Source organism: Condylostylus longicornis, unplaced genomic scaffold, assembly GCF_029603195.1.
Source record: "Condylostylus longicornis isolate FDR11 unplaced genomic scaffold, ASM2960319v2 ptg000031l, whole genome shotgun sequence".
Classification (NCBI taxonomy): Eukaryota; Metazoa; Arthropoda; class Insecta; order Diptera; family Dolichopodidae; genus Condylostylus; species Condylostylus longicornis.
The window spans coordinates 6,917,983-6,942,085 of record NW_026578000.1 but is presented as its reverse complement, the minus strand read 5'-3'; the positions used below and the strand labels follow the sequence as shown (position 1 = coordinate 6,942,085).

The window sequence follows — 24,103 nt, the reverse complement described above, 5'->3', positions numbered from 1 at the left end:
ATGAAAGTAAAAAAATAAAATTATTTTAATCGAAAATAAAAAACAATAAAATCGGGAATAAACTTTTTCGTATACAATTTCTATATCATGTCATTTATACCAACCCGTTCACGCACTTAGGTAAAAGAAATTGCTTGTATACATACATGTACAAAATATGTATATATTTATGTACTTATGCACATTACGAGTATATAAGAATAAAGCTACTCAAAACTAAATTAGAATATGCGTTAAATGGGAACAAACTAAATATAGAAAAATATTAACAATATTCAATAAAATGTAAAATTCAATATGTATGTATTGATATTCAAAAAAGGCTAGACATTATTTATACATATTTGTGTATTTATTGTTATGCATAGGTATTAATTTTAGTTGTTTTCATAGTGACAAGAAAACAAAAAAGATAATAATGTCAAAAATGTGTATATTTATAATCGAACTTTTATTCAAACGGAAATGGAGGGAGCGATAATATTATTACTAAAAAATTTTAACATTTCAGTAGAAGGAAATGAGAGGAATTCTTTTTTCCTCACTTACTCTTCCTTACTCTCTGTGAAATTTACTTTAGTATAACAGTAATTGTATATGCATTTTACTGTTATGAATTGTTAAAATTATTTAAAGTTTTTTATGTCTTGTTAAATAATATAAAATACGGATAATTTTTTTTTACAAGTTCCCTTTGCATGAAAATACTATTGAGGAAATAAATACCCCCCTGAACATATAAACATTTCAAATGTATGTAGGTCAAGTTGCATATTTTCGTATTAAAAACAAACAAACAAAACTTTATTGTCAACCGGAATTAAAGGCTAGAGGAGTTTAAAAAAAATAAAATGGATAATTATACAAAGTATATTTTATTGTATATTATAAGACTGTTACTTCGTTTCTAATGTTCGCGAATTTTAATAAGAAATCAACACCTTTACACTACTTATTCTTTGGACAAATCATGAATTCGTGCCAAACAAACACTTCTGTTAAGAATAATATCTGAAAAGGCCATTGAATGTATCTATGTCTTAAATGGAAATGTATTCAAAACATGAACTTGAAATTTCAATAAACTTGTGAATAAACAAGCAAACCCGAACAGTAGTTTCAAACAGGGATGGTAAGTCTCATCGTCCAAAATAAAAAGAAAATTATACTTCCGGTAGTACTTAAATACATGACGCAACTTTTATAAACAGAAAGGGATGCGTTAAAGCTAACGTCGTACGTTAGCTGTATACTCAACTGGCATCCTAAGCTTACACTTAAACAGCTTTTAAGTAAGCTTAAAGAAGAAAGAATTTTGTTAGCTAAGGTATGCGTCATACTGCGAAAGCTTTTTTTTGCCTTAATGTAATAAAAATCAATTTTAAATTTCTTTTTAATTTTTTTCTAAATTATTTTTAAATAAACTTACAATGCATTTGTACATTCATAAATTTTTATTATTTATTTTTTATTTTGTTTTACTAAAACAGAATTGTAAAAAAAATTTTAAGTAAATTGAAATTCACTTGTATGTCAATGTCACTTTAAGAACATTTTAGAATTTTACAATTTATTATAAAAATTTTTTTTAACTTCATAGTTTTTCTGCTTGTTTTAACCCCCTTTTTTTACCATAACAAATATTCAAGGTTTTGAGAATGGTATTTTTTGATATTTATGCAAAATGTTAAATAAGTTAATAATTAATATTATTGTGTATACATAAATTTTAGTGCAATTGTGAAAAATGAATTTATATTTTGAATTTTGAAATAAATATTTATTCATGCCGGCAATTTAATAACGCAAAATTATTATAATAACATAATTCAGTTAAAATATTATTTGGATATTTAAATTTTTGTTATATTACACACCACAAAAAGCCGTATAACAGTTCACAAATAAAAACGGTTCAAACCATTGGTTTCTAGAATAGCACATTTGCTTAGGTATAAAAGTGAAAATAATTTATTATTTAGAGGAGCAATTTTCTACTTGAATTATTCTCAAATTATTGTTGCATACTTTTAGGATGAATACTAATATAAGCGTTATTATAATTAATTGACATTATTCGTTCAGAACTTTTTTCTAATTTCTCAAAAGGAATGTTCTATAAAAGTATGCAAATCACGATCATATTTACATTCAAATAAGATAAAAATAGGCATTTTTATACCCTGCACCTTCGTGTAGGGTAGATTAACCTAGGTATGAAGTTTGTAACCACTTGATGGAGTCATTTTCGGTATAGACATCTATATATATTCTTCCTCAGCGTAAAATTTTACGTTTATTTAGACGACTAGTAAGTCCGACTATCCGTCCGCTCGATCACACGATAACTCAAAAAGGAATAAAGCGAAAATGACCAAACTTTCACAAGTTGCTTCTTTTGTGTCAAGGACGGACCCTATTGTTACTCGATCAATTTGGCCAACGGATTCGGGTAGCTGCCATATAGCTTAAATAGTTTATTTTTAATATTTGAAGAACTAATAAAGAAATAAATATGAACCTTTGTATAATTGTGTTCAGTTACATTCTACATATGTTCTAAAAATTTTAATGGGATGTTTGTATCGATTCTGATACGACTCAAAAAGCAAATTCTATATATATGGAAATATATTTAAGCTAGTTTCATGAAACTCGGCAGTCGCGTATCCAATTATAAGTCAGACATATCCGTGAAGTTTCTATAGAATCGTTTCACAGGTTTGAGTAATTGCTATACTGTTATATAAAAGGTGCAGGGTATTATTCAATCGGCTATACAAAATTCATGTCGGTCGTACCAATTATCAATGTTCGAATTAGTTAATGCGCTTTTCATCAAAAGTGTTTAAAGAAAAATTTATTCTCCGTTATATACTCGTAACATAAAGACATTCAACATTAAATTATCATATAAGTTTTCAAAGAAAATCTTGATATTAATTATATTGAAATTTTTATATACATACATAAGTATGTAAATTTTCTAGTGGGTATTTTAATTAAATTTGGAACTTTTACCATTTTGATCGGAGTAGATACTCGTTTATTGTGTTTTTATGAAATTTTTAGTGTTTACATTTTGTTTTGCTTTTTTGTTGATTTATTTAAAATTTCTGAACACGCGAACTTTAGAAACAAACAAAAACGATAATTAAAGTTAATTAACATGAAAATTGAATGAAACAAAATGGTTATGTAAAAATATGTAAAAAAGGAAAAAGTAAAAATTCTAATTATCAAAACTTTTTGAAACAAACTACCTGTTTCATTCGTTCTTGTATTGAAGTAATTTTGGTAAGTTTTATGATGGGAAGATTTCCTGAAATAATTAAATTTTAATAAATTATCCAGAAAAAAATTGTGTATCAATACAATGTTAGTCTATATCTTAAATATCATGTTTGAGTTATTTCCGCGTCTTCAAAATTGCAATAAATATTTATTATAACGCAATTCAGCAATTAAAACTTCTAAGCTGAATACTGTATTAATACCGTACTTTGGGAATATGGAAGTCAGGGTATCTTACTTGATTTAACAAATAATTTTCGTAAAATATAATAAGTACCACTAAGTGGCTATGCTTACTATAAAAACGAAGTTTTACCATATTAAAAACAGTATTATGATTTCACTATGGATGATCTTTATAGCCCGCTTTTATTGAGCGACAAAAAATTGAACGGATTAACCGATAGAAAAACTTAAAAAATTAACCAACTATTCTTTGAAAATTACGTTTGATACTGCCGAAATAAATTTAAATTTTTATTTAATTTCTGCAAAGCTATACATTTAAATTTTTTTTGCTAATAACACCTATAATTATTTAAATTAATTACCGAAAATACAAGTTTTGTTTTTTTTTTTAATTTTAACTACAAGATTATCATATAATATGTTTATATAAATATTCTATATACTTAATTATTTTTATTATGGATGGTATTACAAATCTTCAATTTTGTTTGAAATCTTATACAAAAATTATTGTTTCAGCAATTCAAGACTAATATAATAATTAAACTTAACAATTACATCAAGATGGCATTTTTATTGTGCTATTAAATAATTCAGCAATTAATAGCTTTATAAGCTGAATTGTGTTTTAATAGCTTATCACTACAATTTTAAAATTTAGGATATAAAATATTATTTAAATAAGAAATAGAATTGACGAGAAATTTTCATCATATTAAAGAATCCGTAAACAAATTGCAAATTATTTGCAAATTACTTTCCGATAAAATGCTTAACATTGTATACATTAATAAGAAATTTGCTGAATTAGTAAGTTTAATGACTATCCTAAGGTACGATTCATCATTATCATTTATTTATCCCAATTAAATTTTACAAAAATTAAAAAATACCTTTTAAACATTTAAAATCAGGATGACCTTCAACAATTTTTTTGCAAAATGTTTTTTTTTTTCAAACAAATTTTTTATAATATAAAAATTATAAATACACAAACTCATAAGTTATTTTGCTATACATCACTCCTCAAAAAACAACACACAAAAAAATTAAGCCTAAATTTTAAAATGGCAATTGTAATTCTAAAAAAAAAAGAAAAAAATCACAATAAATATTATGTCAGAGTATTGTTGATTTTTTTAAGCATTATCGCTGATAATTTTTTTGAAATTTTTGACCGTGAACCTTTAAAAATGTCTATTAATGTATGAATTGATGAAAAATAAGAATTTTTTTTTAAAAATAAAACAAAAATAAAAAATTAGAACAAAGTTATTGTTCTCTTTTTAAGCACTTTTTCAAAAAAAAATTTTGATAAAAAAATGCTTATTAGTTTCACAATGGCCGTCCACACGTTCGTCTGTCTCCGTGTCTGTTTATGAAACTTCTACACCCTTTAAAAAGAAAGCTGAATTTTTTTATACAAATATGACCTTTGGTGGAAGCTTATATCTGTAGGAGAAAATTTTTACCTAATTCTCTCCCCATCTAAAAGCTTTAGACTCTTAAAATACAAACGCCATTTTCCGGTGCCTGATATTTCCGAAACTACAAGATTTTCAAAATTTCTATGTGAGGTAAAAAGACTATGTTAGTAAAGAGTATACCTATTTGTTTTAGCTTATTTACTGTCGAATTTTAGACTAATATCACTTCTTTCAATGTTTTCCTTTTGGTCACCCCTAATATATGCAATAATTTCATACATTTTGCAATATGAGAAAAAATAATTTAAATAATGTCGTAGACTGTTTTTAAAAGCAGTATTTTTCCTTGTCAAAGAGAAAAATGCTTTCTTACAAGCGACTGATTTGATCCAACTTTAACGTTCTTTTAACAATTTTTAGTTTATTCAAAGTTATCTGGTTCTATATTAATGTTTTTAGTGTTAATTACAATATATTTTGTCTGATTTTGTTTTACAATAAAAGTTCAAGGTACTTTTGTGAATAAAATTTATGATTCCGCAACTTTTGTTTTTCAATCAAATTTAAAAAATCTCACGAATTTCATTTAAATTAATTTTATTTTTTTAACTTTAATAAATTAATCTTTTTTTGTATTTAATCCGTATAGTGTTAATTAAATTTGTAGATAATTCCAAAAAATTTTAAAATATAATTTTGGTCGATTTTTTCATAATACATATTTAAAAGTGGTTTTTATTGAGAGGGAAAATGTGCTAAATAATTTTGTTTCATTTCATTGTTCCTCTTTAAGAGTAAATGAAATAAAGGAAAAACAATTCATTTAAAAAATTATTTTTGATTAATGTATATGATAGACAAAAATAAATAAAAACTTCAAATGATTCTGGCATATAAGTTGAATACATAAGACCGATGTTCTCCAAATTATAGTCTTATGATCTTTCAATAAAGTGTTTCAACTGGTGATCTTCAGCATTTTCATGCAATAATACAAAATTTCACGAAGATATTTGCAAAAACAATGTTGTGATAAGAAAATACCAAGGTCAATTAAAGGTCAGATGTGACATTAGTCGTTTGTTTTCGAAATGAATGTAGAATTTTGTTGAAACTTATATGGACAATTTCGGTTTACCAGAACATTGCGCTAGAAAATATAGTTGTTTATATATTCGTTTTCGACACCTTCAAACCTTTATATTAAAAGAAATATTTTAAAAATTTTAAAGATTTTTTTTTAAGAGAGATTACAAAATTTGACTAGAAATTTTTGAACTTAACACATTTCTTGAAATTTTCGAAAACCTTCTTTCACGTTTTATTTAGTCACGTCAGTTATTAAACAATTGATTTGATCAATATGCTTTCCTCGGATACTTTTAATTTACAATGTACCTCCTCTTGCGAACTTTTTAATTAGCTCTGTTCAAAATGGCATGAAAAAAACAAAATTTTGTAATAATAAGTATCAATTTCTTTTATTAATTATAATTTTTACGATAGTCACGAATTTTTTTTTATAAAATTTACCCATTTATGATAAATTGTTGCTGAATGATTTTATTAATACATATAAAAAAATGTAGAATATTTTTTTTTTCTAAAGACTCTTGAATTCACAATTTGAACCAAAAAAAGTACAAAATGAAATCAAAAGTTCAAATAATCATAATGATCAATTCAAATGTCAATTATTATTAGGTTTTGGAAAAAGGTTTATATTAGCAAACAAAAAATTATTTTTTTTTCAAATTGAACAACAATTTGCTTAAACATTTTATGTATCCCCACTTAATACTGAAGTCAAAATTATCTATTTGAATATGTTCGTAATTTTTTATTATATTAAATTATTATTGATTGTGATCTTGTTGTCATTCTAAATCTAGAGTGTAGGTATATAAAAAATAATTCTAAATCAGACGTCATGTAAATTCGCCATTGGATAATATTATTGGCGAGTACATATATATATATACGAGTATATTATGTGGAATAGAATTTTTTAATAAAAAAATAAGTCATACTTATATTTTATTTTAAATTCTATAAATGATTACCTCATTTAAAGAAGTAGGACATTGTGGCACATAAAGCTGACTTTATAAAGATAATCTTTGTGAATAATATGGAAAGCAAATTAGTCCATAAAGAAGAGATTAAAATTCAATTCGTTTTTTTTTTTGCATTTGCATAGTATGTATATACAAAATAGAATTGTTGTTTGTTCTGATTCATGTCATAAGAATCGAATATATAAAGTTATCATTTATTTCAATTTTATTTCATATTTGAATGAAATGCCAATGAATTATTTCAAATTCAATTTTAAAAACGGTCCCTACCAACCCCAATTTATGCCACATATGATAATTAAGTCCGCAATGGACTTAGATAATCTTTTTATGGGCGATTTCCGTACTGTTCTTGCTGAATAAAATAAAGATGATGAGAACAGCCCACTTCATTCCTAATAATACGTTTTAAATTAAATTTCCTGCCGCTTACTTCCCGGAAGAGCCGTTCCGATAAAGGTTTTAAAATTTTGAGCTTCGTGTTCTCATTAATTGCGTTAAATGCACAAAGTCCTACGATGGACGAAGTTCATTATTGTTTCACTTGTACTCATATAGAGCCTCGAAATCAAAATACTTACATCTAAGTGTTAAGATGAAATATTTCTAAATATATTATGAAATACTTTGTATAAGGTATACAAAAAAATATCTTAAATATTGCTCACTTGCGGGTATTCATAATAATTACAAAAAATATCTTAAAGCACAGCAAGCAATCACTGTGTGATTTTAAATTCATTTTAATGATAAAGTTATTACTACTTAGTAAAATTGTGATCAAGTTGATATTATTATTATTATTCTTTATATTTATTTGATTTTCTTAATCAAAACTACAATTTCATAATAATTTTTTATTTTTTTACAAAACAAAAATTTTATCTCTTAGTTTCAATAAATTTACTAAATTTCGTAATCATTTAAATTGAAGCAAAAAAACAAACCGGCAAGAGAACCACAAAACCATACAAAAAAAACTGAAAAATCAAATTAATTTAATATCAAGACGACCTCATATTTATTCATAACATATAACAATTTAAATAAATTGTAGGTAAGATTTGAAGCTTTCGGTAAGTAAATATATTATTTAAATTTTAACAATGTATAACATTTTAGCTCTAACATGAATAAAAACGCTTAATTGAACCAATAATATATAAAAAATATAAAAAATATTATAAATAAAGGTTCGAAACAATTTACCGAAAGGTGAAATTTTTATAAATTCGATAATTTATTTAATATGTTTATTAATTGGTAAAAATCATTGATTTATTGACATTGAATCAAGGTTGAATCTGCAGCGAATGTCATCATTCTATAAATTTAGTTTTCGAACTGTGCGGGGGGGGGGGGGAAGAAAATATGAAAAATTTCACTTTCACTGTGACATATTTTGCTTTAAGAAGAGATATCTTCAGTGTATATCAGGAAAACATGAGAGCCGATCACATTGGCTATAATTTGTTGTTATATAAGTCATAATTTTGTTGCCTTGTCATTTTGTATGGGAATATTATTCCTATTTATAAAAAATTAATAACATAAAATTTAAATTTTTAATTATTTAAAATTTATTTTATCAACCAATAATAAAATGTTAATAAAATTTTTACTAAGAAAATGAATTATTCAAAATTATAAAAAAAAATATTTAATAGATTTAAATTCCAGAAGAAAACATTTTTATATTTTAATTTAATTTAAAATTACCCATAAATTAAATTTACTCAACTAAAAGACTATAATAAGCAAAATAATAATAATTTTTATAATTTATGAGCATATTTCTGATCGTAGTTTTGATTTGAGCTTTATTGAATTTAATAATCATTTATATTTTATATTTTATAAAAGAGCGTCAAAAGTTCTTTGTAAACTTTGTTATCTTATTTTTTTTACAAATATTTTGTTTAATTTATACAAAATATAAAATTCGTATTCAAATTAGAGTTACTGAACATTGTTTAACATTATAAAATACAGTGAATATTATTATACAGTTTAGTTTTTACAGTTACATATACATATATTGTATATCATTGAAGAAAAGAACCAAAGAATTACTCTTTTTAACGATTTTTTATAAAAATTGGACTAATTGATTTACTGGGCTTAATCATTGATCACCCGAGTCCACATGTATTTTTTAAAGTTAATTTATTAACGCTAAATATTATTTACTTGTTATTCCAAAAATTAAGAAAAAATTAAGAAAATTCACAAAAATAGAATTTAGGAATTTATATATAAGAACATCACAATCCATGGTCGTCCCAAAAATACGCTGTCATTTGTTTTTTCAGCTTTTATTGCTGAAAAACGGCAAATAAGACTTAACTTAAATTTATTATTTACTAAAGTACAATTATTAACATAACTTTTTTGATGATTAATTTCTCTCTTCTATTAAAAGTACGCGTGTACCCTTTCCATTGTTTTTCTTCGGCAAACTAGAATCAACAAAAACATTTCGAACATCTATTTTTACATAATTTATTTTGCCTTAAATAATTTACTTTCTAAGATGATTTCACCATCAAGATAGAAAGTAATTAATTATAACAATATAAAAATTTCACATTGTTAATTAATTATAACAATATGAAAAAAAAAAATTAATCTAAACCGAGGTAATAATAAATGTTATCTTCCAAATAAATAATATCGCAGATTAGCGGCTTAAAGTTTATATTGAAATGGGAATGGAACCGAGGAAAGCTGACATTTCATTTCTTACTAAAAGTAAGAATCTGGGTTAAAAGTATTTTAAGCACAAATTTTACCTTTGACTCTCAAAGAAGATTGCAAAAATAAAGTATTGTACTATTAATGTGCTTGTAAAAAATGAGTTGTAAAGCTGTATAGAATATACTGTATGGAGGCTTAAACTCGTTGATGTTAACATAATCTTGAATTCTGTTTTTGAACTAATGTTATAGTGGAATGCCGGATAAAGTGACAATCGAAAAACAATTTCAGTTCGAAAGATGTCTATGAAAAGAATTAAACTTTAATTATTATGAGGAAATACGAACTTGGCGTACGTACTACTTTTAATTAATGAACAAGTCTATTTCGGAAAATGCTTTTTAAATGTTCATCAACACATAGACATGTACGTAAATACATAAGATATAACAGTAACAACTATATACTGTTGTATTTCGTCATATGTATAAAATATAGCATGTATATAACGAGCCCATTAATCAGTCAATCTCATATATGGGTGGACAAAAACTGATAATTCCCTAATATAAAATCTCATTTTTTATGAGAAATATAATGAGATCAGAAGTTTATAATAAATCTTGTATATTTTTTGTTTATTCCATATACGTTCATAAATACTAAAAAATATTATTTGGCTAATAAATACATATGTACCTATAAAGAAACAAAATGATCATATATATATATACGAGTATAATATGATCATTCTATCAAAACCATTTTTGGCAATGATGTAAACTTTATATAGGTACCTACAAAACAAAAACAAATTGGGAACCGCCAAACACACTCGAAATTTCTACCCAAGTAAATATATGTACATTTATACCATATTATTGTACTGATAGTGTTTCGTTAGTATGTGCTTTTTAGAGTGGATCGTTCTTGTATGACAGAAAAAGAAGCCGTATATAATTTTCAAATGGACCAATTTGATAAAAATGTATACATACATGGAAAACAAACACATATATTTTTGTTCCGTAATTTATTTCCTGCCTCCAGTTTTTTTCCTTAATATTGAATTTTATGAATGGATGGCGCCCAGTTACATCAATATCACGTCAAGCCCTGGTATCCCGAAGGACGAAGAAGTATGGAGAGACAAAGGGAGACATGAAGAGGAAGATAAACTGACGCAAAAGAGAAAAACTTGTAGAGGCCATGTTGAAGCCTTATACTCCCTAGGGGAATAATACAGACCGAAAAAAAAATTAGTAAAAACAGTATGCAGAAGATGAAATCCACCTGCCATATCAAATATAAAATATAAGTTATATAATAGGTGTTAAGCAAAAGTCTAGTGGCATAACCAAATTAAAAAAAATTTACATCGGTCCACTCTAGCGTGCATGTATATATACAGGTGGTAGATGATTGTACTTCGAATGAACCAAAACTACACGATAAAAGAAGAAAAAAAAGCAGCTTTGTTTATTTTTTCTGTTTTTGTCTTTTAAAATTAATTTTCAGCTTTAATTTTTAAAACTAGTTTAGAAAAAAAAACAAAATCAAAAATAATAGTCATTTTTCCATATAAATTAACTCTTATACGAAAAAAAAAAACAAATATGAAAAATTAAAGCTGTGACATTATAAAAAATTTGTTGTTGAATATTCAAAATGAAATTCAATGACTTTTTTGTTAATTGCTGTCATAAAATTATAATAAAAAGTAAATAAAATATTTATAATTTGTTTACAATAAGCCGGTAACAGAATATAAGTTAAAACAATTGAGAAAGCTACATACCTACATAAATAACTGCCGCATCTACATTAATACATACTTGTTAATAATGTATACTGAATAGTAATAGTGTAATCGTAAACGAATATATGTACAGACAAACCTAATGTTGTAGTGATAAAATTATCAGACCCACGTGATTTCGAAAAGTTTAAAGAATCTTCACGTTTTCTTTTTCTCTTGCTTTTATAGGTACAATTAATGTTATTAATAAATTATTTAAACTATACTTTTGACATGAAGAAGAAATTAGAATATTGCCTGTATAGGGCTGCAAAAAGGAAGCCCTATACAGGCAATATATATTGAAATCTGGGTCGGAGTCGAAATTCAATAATTCCGTAATAATACTTAATTCAGCAAATCACACTTATAAGCTGAATTAATACCGTATTACTACATTTTTTAAGTCAAGGAAAGTCAGCATTGTCGTAGTTGTGAAATTTTCTGTTACGATACTTGTTATCAACAGCAACATCAAGAGATCTTGTAATATTTTTTAAATTAAGTTTATAATTTTTGCAATTATATAGCTGACATGCACAGAATTTATTGTTTTGCAATAACATCTATACGGATAACATGAAATGTTAAAAGCCACTTCTACAAAAACTTTTTTTTATGATAAACCAATTTAAAACAATATTCGATTGTTAACCTACATACTTATATATGATTATAAAATAAAGTAAATCGATTTTACGTTTCTATTTACGTTTTGTTTTCCAAATTATGCAGTAACGAGTATATGAGAACACCATACTCTCAAATATTCTTATGTTTGTTTAAAAGCATTTCTTGCAAATAAACACATTCCAATAGACATTTTATTGCTTCTATAACAATTCATAAATATTGTTATTGATATGTTATTGATTCGTGTTGATATGTTATGAGTGAACACACATTAACATAGGCATACATATATTTATGAATATATTATATATGTATATTACGATATCCAAATTGTCAATCAATTTAAAGTACTTAATAATTTTACTATACAAATAAGTGTATTAGAAAAAAAGATTGAAGTTGTCCCGGAAATGCAATTTAACTTAAACATATACTTTGCGTCCTTTCAGGAGAATATAACAACTCTGAACTACATCGGAGTAGGGAGTAGTTTGAAAATGGAATAGCTGTTTCTTCGGAAAGCCTTCGATATAAGAGTGAAAACTAACCCATTAATTTAAAAATTCAAGATTTTGCATTTACCTTCTAAGTACATGAAAAGTTAAGCCATCTACTGGAAAAAATGTACTTTTTTGATACACAGCTAAAGGCATATAATACATTTACAGTATTATATGCCTTTAAATGGAGCTCTGTAATACTTGTATGATACTATAAATAATTATAGTTATGGGAAAAAAATTTCTTGTTACAGTTTTAAGGTCGTTTTTCCAATATAAATTTTTTAATAGATTCGCCAATAATTTTAATGGTTGTTATACATTTTTTAAAAACTATAATTATTATTAATTAATTATTAACTAAAGTAGCCCACTAAAATTTAACTACACATAAATATGCAAGTATGTATATGCAAGTATGTATATGCAAGTATGTACATATATTTTGAATTGAATAAGTAAAATTTTATTTATACTTTAAATGAATGGAGTAGAATAATTAAATTCAATCTCGTTTGAATGAACTTCAAGATAATTAATACTAGCATCGTGGGCGACATATGTATATATATGCACTTGCTCAATACGCATATCAGATACGATTTTGATCAGATTTGATTAAAAAAATGTTTTGAAAAACTTTAAACGCATTTTCTGGCTAAACTAGAAGAGATAGAGCGATTTTAAGTGTTTTTTGTGATCACTGGGACTCTACAGATTCTGCCAATATATGATAATAGACTGTAGCAAAAATACTTTTGGAGATATTTAAAAAAATGTTTTGAAAAACTTTAAACGCGTTTTCTGACTAAACTAGAAGAGATAGAGCGATTTTAAATGTTTTTTGTGATCGCTGGGAGTCTACAGGTTCTGCCAATATATGATAATCGGCTGTAGCAAAAATATTTTTGGAGATATTTAAAAAAATGTTTTGAAAAGCTTTAAACGTGTTTTCTGGCTAAACTAGAAGAGATAGAGCAATTTTAAGTGTTTTTTGTGATCACTGGGAGTCTACAGATTCTGCCAATATATGATGATAGGCTATAGCAAAAATATCTTTGGAGATATTTAAAAAAATGTTTTGAAAAACTTTAAACGCGTTTTCTGACTAAACTAGAAGAGATAGAGCGATTTTAAATGATTTTTGTGATCGCTGTCAGTCAACAGATTCTGCCAATATATGATAATAGGCTGTAGCAAAAATATTTTTGGAGATATTTAAAAAAATGTTTTGAAAAACTTTAAACGTGTTTTCTGGCTAAACTAGAAGAGATAGAGCGATTTTAAGTGTTTTTTGTGATCGCTGGGAGTCTACAGGTTCTGCCAATATATGATAATCGGCTATAGCAAAAATATTTTTGGAGATATTTAAAAAAAATTTTGAAAAACTTTAAACGCGTTTTCTGACTAAACTAGAAGAGATAGAGCGATTCTAAGTGTTTTCTTGGATCACTTGGAGTCTACAGATTCTGCCAATATATGATAATGGGCTGTAGCAATAATATTTTTGGAGATATTTAAAAAAATGTTTTGAAAAACTTTAAACGCGTTTTCTGACTAAACTAGAAGAGATAGAGCGATTCTAAGTGTTTTTTGTGATCACTGGGAGTCTACAGATTCTGCCAATAGATGATAATACGCTTAGCAAAAATATTTTTGGAGATATTTAAAAAAATGTTTTGAAAAACTTTAAACGCGTTTTCTGGCTAAACTAGAAGAGATAGAGCGAATTTAAGTGTTTTTTGTGATCACTGGGAGTCTACAGATTCTGCCAATATATGATAATAGGCTGTAGCAAAAATATTTTTGGAGATATTTAAAAAAATGTTTTGAAAAATTTTGAACGCGTTTCCTGACTAAACTAGAAGAGATAGAGCGATTCTAAGTGTTTTTTGTGATCACTGGGAGTTACAGATTCAGCCAATATATAATAATAGGCTGTAGCCTTTAAAACGCGTTTAAAGTTTTTCAAAACATTTTTTTAAATATCTCCGAAAATATTTCTGGCTAAACTAGAAGAGATAGAGCGATTCTAAGTGTTTTTTGTGATCACTGGGAGTCTACAGATTCTGAAAATATATGATAATAGGCTGTAGGAAAAATATTTTTGGAGATATTTAAAAAAATGTTTTGAAAAACTTTAAACGCGTTTTCTGGCTAAACTAGAAGAGATAGAACGATTTTAAGTGTTTTTTGTGATCACTGGGACTCTACAGATTCTGCCAATATATGATAATAGACTGTAGCTAAAATACTTTTGGAGATATTTAAAAAAATGTTTTGAAAAACCTTAAACGCGTTTTCCGGCTAAACTAGAAGAGATAGAGCGATTTTAAGTGTTTTTTGTGATCGCTGGGAGTCTACAGGTTCTGCCAATATATGATAATCGGCTATAGCAAAAATATTTTTGGAGATATTTAAAAAAAATTTTGAAAAACTTTAAACGCGTTTTCTGGCTAAACTAGAAGAGATAGAGCGATTTTAAGTGTTTTTTGTGATCGCTGGGAGTCTACAGGTTCTGCCAATATATGATAATGGGCTGTAGCAAAAATACTTTTGGAGATATTTAAAAAAATCTTCTGAAAAACTTTAAACACGTTTTCTGACTAAACTAGAAGAGATAGAGCGATTTTAAATGTTTTTTGTGATCGCTGGGAGTCTACAGGTTCTGCCAATATATGATAATGGGCTGTAGCAAAAATACTTTTGGAGATATTTAAAAAAATCTTTTGAAAAACTTTAAACGCAATTTCTGGCTACACTTGAAGAGATAGAGCGATTTTAAGTGTTTTTTGTGATCACTGGAGTTCTACAGATTCTGCCAATATATGATAATAGGCTGTAGCAAAAATATTTTTGGAGATATTTAAAAAAATGTTTTAAAAAACTTTAAACGCGTTTTCCGGCTAAACTAGAAGAGAAAGAACGATTTTAAGTGTTTTTTGTGATCGCTGGGAGTCTACAGATTCTGCCAATATATGATAATCGGCTGTAGCAAAAATATTTTTGGAGATATTTAAAAAAATGTTTTGAAAAGCTTTAAACGTGTTTTCTGGCTAAACTAGAAGAGATAGAGCAATTTTAAGTGTTTTTTGTGATCGCTGGGAGTCTACAGATTCTGCCAATATATGATGATAGGCTATAGCAAAAATATCTTTGGAGATATTTAAAAAAATGTTTTGAAAAACTTTAAACGCGTTTTCTGACTAAACTAGAAGAGATAGAGCGATTTTAAATGATTTTTGTGATCGCTGTCAGTCAACAGATTCTGCCAATATATGATAATAGGCTGTAGCAAAAATATTTTTGGAGATATTTAAAAAAATGTTTTGAAAAACTTTAAACGTGTTTTCTGGCTAAACTAGAAGAGATAGAGCGATTTTAAGTGTTTTTTGTGATCGCTGGGAGTCTACAGGTTCTGCCAATATATGATAATCGGCTATAGCAAAAATATTTTTGGAGATATTTAAAAAAAATTTTGAAAAACTTTAAACGCGTTTTCTGACTAAACTAGAAGAGATAGAGCGATTCTAAGTGTTTTCTTGGATCACTTGGAGTCTACAGATTCTGCCAATATATGATAATGGGCTGTAGCAATAATATTTTTGGAGATATTTAAAAAAATGTTTTGAAAAACTTTAAACGCGTTTTCTGACTAAACTAGAAGAGATAGAGCGATTTTAAATGATTTTTGTGATCGCTGTCAGTCAACAGATTCTGCCAATATATGATAATAGGCTGTAGCAAAAATATTTTTGGAGATATTTAAAAAAATGTTTTGAAAAACTTTAAACGTGTTTTCTGGCTAAACTAGAAGAGATAGAGCGATTTTAAGTGTTTTTTGTGATCGCTGGGAGTCTACAGGTTCTGCCAATGTATGATAATCGGCTATAGCAAAAATATTTTTGGAGATATTTAAAAAAAATTTTGAAAAACTTTAAACGCGTTTTCTGACTAAACTAGAAGAGATAGAGCGATTCTAAGTGTTTTCTTGGATCACTTGGAGTCTACAGATTCTGCCAATATATGATAATGGGCTGTAGCAATAATATTTTTGGAGATATTTAAAAAAATGTTTTGAAAAACTTTAAACGCGTTTTCTGACTAAACTAGAAGAGATAGAGCGAATTTAAGTGTTTTTTGTGATCACTGGGAGTCTACAGATTCTGCCAATATATGATAATAGGCTGTAGCAAAAATATTTTTGGAGATATTTAAAAAAATGTTTTGAAAAACTTTAAACGCGTTTTCTGACTAAACTAGAAGAGATAGAGCGAATTTAAGTGTTTTTTGTGATCACTGGGAGTCTACAGATTCTGCCAATATATGATAATAGGCTGTAGCAAAAATATTTTTGGAGATATTTAAAAAAATGTTTTGAAAAACTTTAAACGCGTTTTCTGACTAAACTAGAAGAGATAGAGCGAATTTAAGTGTTTTTTGTGATCACTGGGAGTCTACAGATTCTGCCAATATATGATAATAGACTGTAGCAAAAATACTTTTGGAGATATTTAAAAAAATGTTTTGAAAAACTTTAAACGCGTTTTCTGACTAAACTAGAAGAGATAGAGCGAATTTAAGTGTTTTTTGTGATCACTGGGAGTCTACAGATTCTGCCAATATATGATAATAGGCTGTAGCAAAAATATTTTTGGAGATATTTAAAAAAATGTTTTGAAAAACTTTAAACGTGTTTTCTGGCTAAACTAGAAGAGATAGAGCGATTTTAAGTGTTTTTTGTGATCGCTGGGAGTCTACAGGTTCTGCCAATGTATGATAATCGGCTATAGCAAAAATATTTTTGGAGATATTTAAAAAAAATTTTGAAAAACTTTAAACGCGTTTTCTGACTAAACTAGAAGAGATAGAGCGATTCTAAGTGTTTTCTTGGATCACTTGGAGTCTACAGATTCTGCCAATATATGATAATGGGCTGTAGCAATAATATTTTTGGAGATATTTAAAAAAATGTTTTGAAAAACTTTAAACGCGTTTTCTGACTAAACTAGAAGAGATAGAGCGATTCTAAGTGTTTTTTGTGATCACTGGGAGTTACAGATTCAGCCAATATATAATAATAGGCTGTAGCCTTTAAAACGCGTTTAAAGTTTTTCAAAACATTTTTTTAAATATCTCCGAAAATATTTCTGGCTAAACTAGAAGAGATAGAGCGATTCTAAGTGTTTTTTGTGATCACTGGGAGTCTACAGATTCTGAAAATATATGATAATAGGCTGTAGGAAAAATATTTTTGGAGATATTTAAAAAAATGTTTTGAAAAACTTTAAACGCGTTTTCTGGCTAAACTAGAAGAGATAGAACGATTTTAAGTGTTTTTTGTGATCACTGGGAGTCTACAGATTCTGCTAATATATGATAATAGGCTGTAGCAAAAATATTTTTGGAGATATTTAAAATAAAGTTGGGTCAAACCAATGGTTTGTATTGTAGCACTTTTCCCTTCAATAAGTGAAAATTCTGCTTTTAAATACAGTCTATGTATACCTATCACACTATTAAAATTATTTTCATTCATACACAAAACTCTTTCTAGGATTGCATATATTTAGGATGAACGATTTATGCAGTCTTTGAAATAAAGCAAAAATTAATATAAAAAGGGGTTAACATAATGCTCGATTTTAAGGGTTAATTGTGTGAGTTAAGGAAAATAATTATATTTTTTAATGTCATGGAATTTACCGTTAGCTTTTTGCGTTTATAGAAATTTGAAAAAACGTACGATTTCGGAAATATAAGGTGTCAAAAATTCAAATTTTACAAATTTCAAGGGGCGATAACTTGAGAGGGGGTGGAGATGGAAAAAAATTTTCTTCTAACGAAATAAACTATTTTTTAATGTCTATAAGCCAATAAAATTTCAAGCTTCTACAGGCTGGGGTCTAGAAGAAAAATGACATCAAAAATTTGGAAAAAAAGGACTTTAGATAACGGTAAATTTGAACGGCCATTTTGTTTTTCTAAATTTTGACTATAGCATACCGCGCTAGGGGAAGCAAGCCACTGCCTTTCTGCGTTTGCAAAATTTCAAAAATGCTTATGGTTTCATTGCAACAAAAAGTTAAAAAAGGCCATTTTTAAGGTTTTGGGGGGTATAACTTCTAGAGGGGGGGAGATAGGTAAAAATTTTGTTCTACGGAAGTAAGTTTCTAGTAAAGATCTATGTACATATAAAATTTCAGCTTTCTATCTTCAAGGGTGTAGAAGTTTTGTAAACAAAAAAAGTGTCCACGGACGGACGGACGGACGGACGGACGGACGGACGGACGGACGGACAGAGTGAAACTAATAAGCACTTTTTTCAAAATTTTTTTTGGAAAAGTGCTAAAAATGTTTTGAAAAACTTTAAACGTGTTTTCTGGCTAAACTAGAAGAGATAGAGCGATTCTAAGTGTTTTCTTGGATCACTTGGAGTCTACAGATTCTGCCAATATATGATAATAGGCTGTAGCAATAATATTTTTGGAGATATTTAAAAAAATGTTTTGAAAAACTTTAAACGCAATTTCTGGCTACACTTTAAGAGATAGCGATTTTAAGTGTTTTTTGTGATCACTGGGAGTCAACAGATTCTGCCAATATATGATAATAGGCTGTAGCAAAAATATTTTTGGAGATATTTAGAAAAATGTTTTAAAAAACTTTAAACGCGTTTTCCGGCTAAACTAGAAGAGATAGAACGATTTTAAGTGTTTTTTGTGATCACTGGGAGTCTACAGATTCTGCCAATATATGATAATGGGCTGTAGCAAAAATACTTTTGGAGATATTTAAAAAATGTTTTGAAAAACTTTAAACGCGTTTTCTGGCTAAACTAGAAGAGATAGAGCGATTTTAAGTGTTTTTTGTGATCACTGGGGGTCTACAGATTCTGCCAATATATGATAATAGGCTGTAGCAAAAATATTTTTGGATATAGATATATAATAAATACTAATCCATTAAAATTATTATCATTGATTTGGCGCCAGGTAAATTATTTCGATATCGCTGAATTTCAAATGCACTAGAAAATATTTTATTCATAGTTTTTCAGGTGATTGAGTACTCTATATTCGTGCTGAGAAATTAGAGAAGGAGAATATTAATTTTTCGAGAGATATTTAAAAAAGGTAAGTCATGTACATGTAAAAAACTAAAACATAGTTAAATAATTAATAGAAATTATTTCATTATCACTTCAACTCATTTGAAATTATTAACACTGACCACTGATCTAAAATAAATGAAGTGAAACAATAAAAACACCGAATACACTATATTGACCAGAGATAACTAAAAATGGTATCAGATATTTCGCCGAGACAATAGGAATTAATAGATTTCCAGACTCAATTAGGAAAAGCATGCTATAGTGTTTTTTACTATAAATATATGGAAAATTGGTAACCTTTTTACAGTGAATATTTTTTGAGCAAAGTGTGATATTATCATACAGATTTAAAAGATTTTAAGTCGTTGAACAAGTACAACGATGAGTCTGTTTTCATTCACTTTACTAGAAATACTGATCACAAACATTTTAAACCTTAAAGAGTTATCAGGTTTTTCAATTATTATTTAGACGAATATTAGCGGTTCACCTAAACACACCCTTAAAAATCATAAGCAAATATTTAACTGGTTTGGTCGAAGTATGCGTATGACTTCGCCAATATTAGCTGAAAAATTAAAACTTAAAACCTGCCTAACTATATATTTAAATATACGTGCAGAGCAAAAGTATAAATGTATTTTGAGTGTAATTTAAAAAATTTAAATTTTTTTAATCTTTTAATAAAAAAAATAAGCAAAAACCGAAAATAATTTTTGACAGGTACGCTTACATAATTTTCAATAATCTTAATGTCTAATCATTTATGAGTAGGTGTCATTTTGAAATTTAACAATATTATTGCATTGAATTCAACTATTATTAAAAAATTGAGCATAGGTAAGCAGGTATATAAAACATTAACTTAAACCAGTTTTTATTTAAAGAAAATTTGGATTTTATTTAAAATCCAGTTTAAAGATTTTTAATTTAAGGTTGCTTAAATGTATACATGTGAATTTAAAATATGTAAGTATTTTTTGTAATTTAATTTTATTAAAATTTTATAATAATGTTGTGCATGGAACATGTGAAAACTTTAATTAATAAAGGGTTAACTTCAAAGTGTTATACGAAAATTCCCTCTTAAGGAAGTTGATAACTGAATTGCTTATAATTTCAATTCTTAACCAACTTTTATTAAAACAATAAAAAAAAATATTTATAAAATTTGTAAATTATAGCAATTGTTTACAATATTATCCTACCGGTGATTGTCAGAACTATTTATATAATTTTATTTAAATTGAAATATAACCTTTACTGGATCATAAGCTGTAAATGAACGGTATAAAAGTGAAAATTTATAAAGAAAAATGGAAGGAATTTTGTAATTTAGCATATTTTTTCTTGAAAATATTTAATTTTCGGAATATATCGCGCATTACACAATAATTATAATACTAGAACACCATTTTAAACGCACAAGATTAAAAAAATGCAAGAAATAAAAGTTTTTTTTTTAAATTTTCATTAAAATTTCTCTGAAGTCCACAACCGGTATTGGTATTACTACATATAAGTAAAAATAAGTTAATAAATCATATACACTTACACACCCGTATATGTAAGAGAAGAGGTGTGTATTCTAACGCCTTCAGTTTAATAGAAAAGAAAATAATATGAATTTTTTCTCCGAAATCAAGTTTTAAAATTTTTAAATTAATATTTTTTTTTATTTACAACTATTCGTAACCAGTTTATTTTAGTAAATGATATTTCAAAAAAAAAAACTAAATAGGAAAAGTTGAATATTTTATTAATGTGGGCATCAATATGCAATTACATGAGCAAATTTTAATGCAAAGGTGGCAAAAATATTTATTTAAGAAATATATTGAAATTTATAAGTAATTTACTTAGTGTCTTATTAGGAAAAATTTATTAAATTTTGAATACCTACATTGAATTTTTTGTTATTCAAAATCTTCTATCGAATCCTTTAGTTAAGTTTTAAATTAGAAAGAAAATAAGAATTGTATATTAGGTGTTATAGTTATTCAAAAACGACGCCCTTTTTAAAATTTAAATGTTAATTATTCAAGGATATTGAAAATTTCTACTAGTACTTATATATAGGATAGCCAATACAATAAGCAAACTGCAAAAACTACTCCATGTATGCAGACATATATAAAATAACAGTCCTATATAATTAGTATTGAAAATTTAAATATTGCAAGGACGCTGAAAATTATAATACAATTGAAAATTTATGTATACAACTATCGTTTACAATTTGAAGAATAAAAAATCTATTATACACTGTGATTGCTTATATGTTGTTGCTAGTTACATTTTCATAAGTAGATACGACAGAAACAAGGATTTTAAATACTTATACTCGTAAAAAAAACTTCAAATTTATTGTTTTCGTTTCTATTTAATAAAAGTTGTAAATTATAGCAAAATTGACAGTTTGTTTTAAGTGTATAATATTAAATTGCTTCAAATAATCACAGTTTTACGTATACGTCTGCATAAATGAAGACCAAATGGCCTGTTTTATTAAGTTTCTTTGATAATTCTACAAATGTGATTGCCATAAATTAAGGCAACAACTAATTTATTAAGTGTAGTTCATCAAATATATTTAAAAGAAGTGTTGTACTTAGAAAATATAATATTCATTGGTCTCTTTTTTCAATTAAGTATAATTTTTGTTATATGCTACATGTTACACATTCTTATCCGGTCATAACCGTTATACGAGCATATTAAGTTTTTATATGTAAATAATCATCAAGAATAACAGATTTTTAAATATTTGACAAATAAAATTTTATTATCTCATATAATAACAATTATTGAATACACGCCTTCATTTGAGATTAATTACACTTTATTCATTTTAATCATAAATGAACTTTCCCACACATTAACACACAATCACAATATAGAATTTTATAATAATTAAACCGGTAAGTATTGCTTAAATTATTTGAATAATTTACTTAAAATGTTGCTATATTTGAAGAGATAGAGAAAGAAAGAGTGCCCATTACCCATATATTGAGAAAAATTAACTGAAAATGAAGATCTGTCATAGTTCAACCGTACATATACATATATGTATTCAAACATTAACTTTATTAAAATCTATAAATAAATAATTGTAGAACTAAGTGCACAACACTAAAATTAGTGCTCGGAGTGGTGTTCAAAATTCAATCTAATAACATTGCCACATACTCTACATTATTAAAGAAACAAAACCCACAATTAAACCATTTTAAAAAAAATTAGAAATAGAATTTTGTACTCGTACTTACCACAAAATTTCAATTGAAAATATCCTTTAATTCTTAGTTTTAAAAATTTAGTGGGAATATTAATTTTAGTAATTTGGAAGATGATTTAAATTTCTTTTTACTTTTATAATACTCTTAATGTACTCACATACAAAAAAAATTTTTCTTAAATTTAATTTAAATTTAATTTTTTTTTCTCTTTCTCTTTTTTTTTTTTTAGAAAACTTTGATTACAACTCAAAGTCCACCTTTTGTAATATTTATTTTCGCACTTAAATATTCTTCTTATATTGCAATTATTATTTTTTTATTTTTAGTGTTTTTAATATTTAATAACTAATTCGTTATTTAAAATTAATTAGAATTGGATTATAAAGGGGGCAGATTTTAAAACGAGTGAAGAAAAAATTATTTTTAACACAAAAAATAACAGAATAAGTAACAGAAACAAAAAACACAAAATTAGAAATTACTGTAAGAGAAAAAAGAAAACCGTTATTAATTTTTAATAAGAATTTTTCATTTCTTAATATTTAAATTAGAAAAATAAGTAATTATTGTTAAATTTTTTGAATCTGAATTATTTTAGAATGTGTTCACTTAATATTTGAGCGTATAAGATTATAATCAAAATTATTTTATGAAAAATTTTAATATTATTCCAGAGTATAACGGTAACAAAAATAAATTAATAAACAAACAAACAATAATTTTATTAAAGAATTTTATTAAACAACAGTTAGAAAATTTTAATTTTACTTTTTTCAATAGGGTATGTACTTTATAGAATTGTTAAAACTGAAAACAAAAAAAAAATTATTTCGCTTTAAAAAAAATTAATCGCGTGTAATTCAGAAAACAAAAACACGTCTGATCTGATTAACGTTAAAAATTCAACTGAAAATAATAAAATTTCAATTCAAAGCATAAATGGTAAAATAAAATTTTTTTTTTCTAATTTCTCTACGTTTATACACAACACATATGTTTTTATTGTTGTTATTGTTTTTGTAGGTTACTTTACTAATACGTGAGTAAAAAAGTTGCCAACAATAAAATAATATTATTTCTCATTTTATAAAACATTTTAAGCTAAGAATTAAAAATTTTGTTATAAGA

General features: G+C 26.2%; 1 protein-coding gene across 6 annotated transcripts in view; it reads right to left on the bottom strand.

Annotated features, from left to right (window-relative positions):
• The window catches only part of LOC129608241 (uncharacterized), a 43,730-nt gene extending 19,904 nt beyond the window's left edge, over positions 1 to 23,826 (bottom strand). For 2 of the 6 annotated variants that reach the window (XM_055519619.1, XM_055519618.1), the window contains exons 1-2: positions 23,744 to 23,826; positions 23,006 to 23,456 (exon numbers count right to left, since the gene is read on the bottom strand). The gene's annotated coding sequence lies outside the window, so the exon portion shown is untranslated. The remainder of the gene's footprint in view (positions 1 to 23,005; positions 23,457 to 23,743) is intronic. The other 4 variants (XM_055519614.1, XM_055519615.1, XM_055519616.1 and 1 more) reach the window with 2 other exon arrangements.
• Between the last annotated feature and the right edge of the window lie 277 nt (positions 23,827 to 24,103).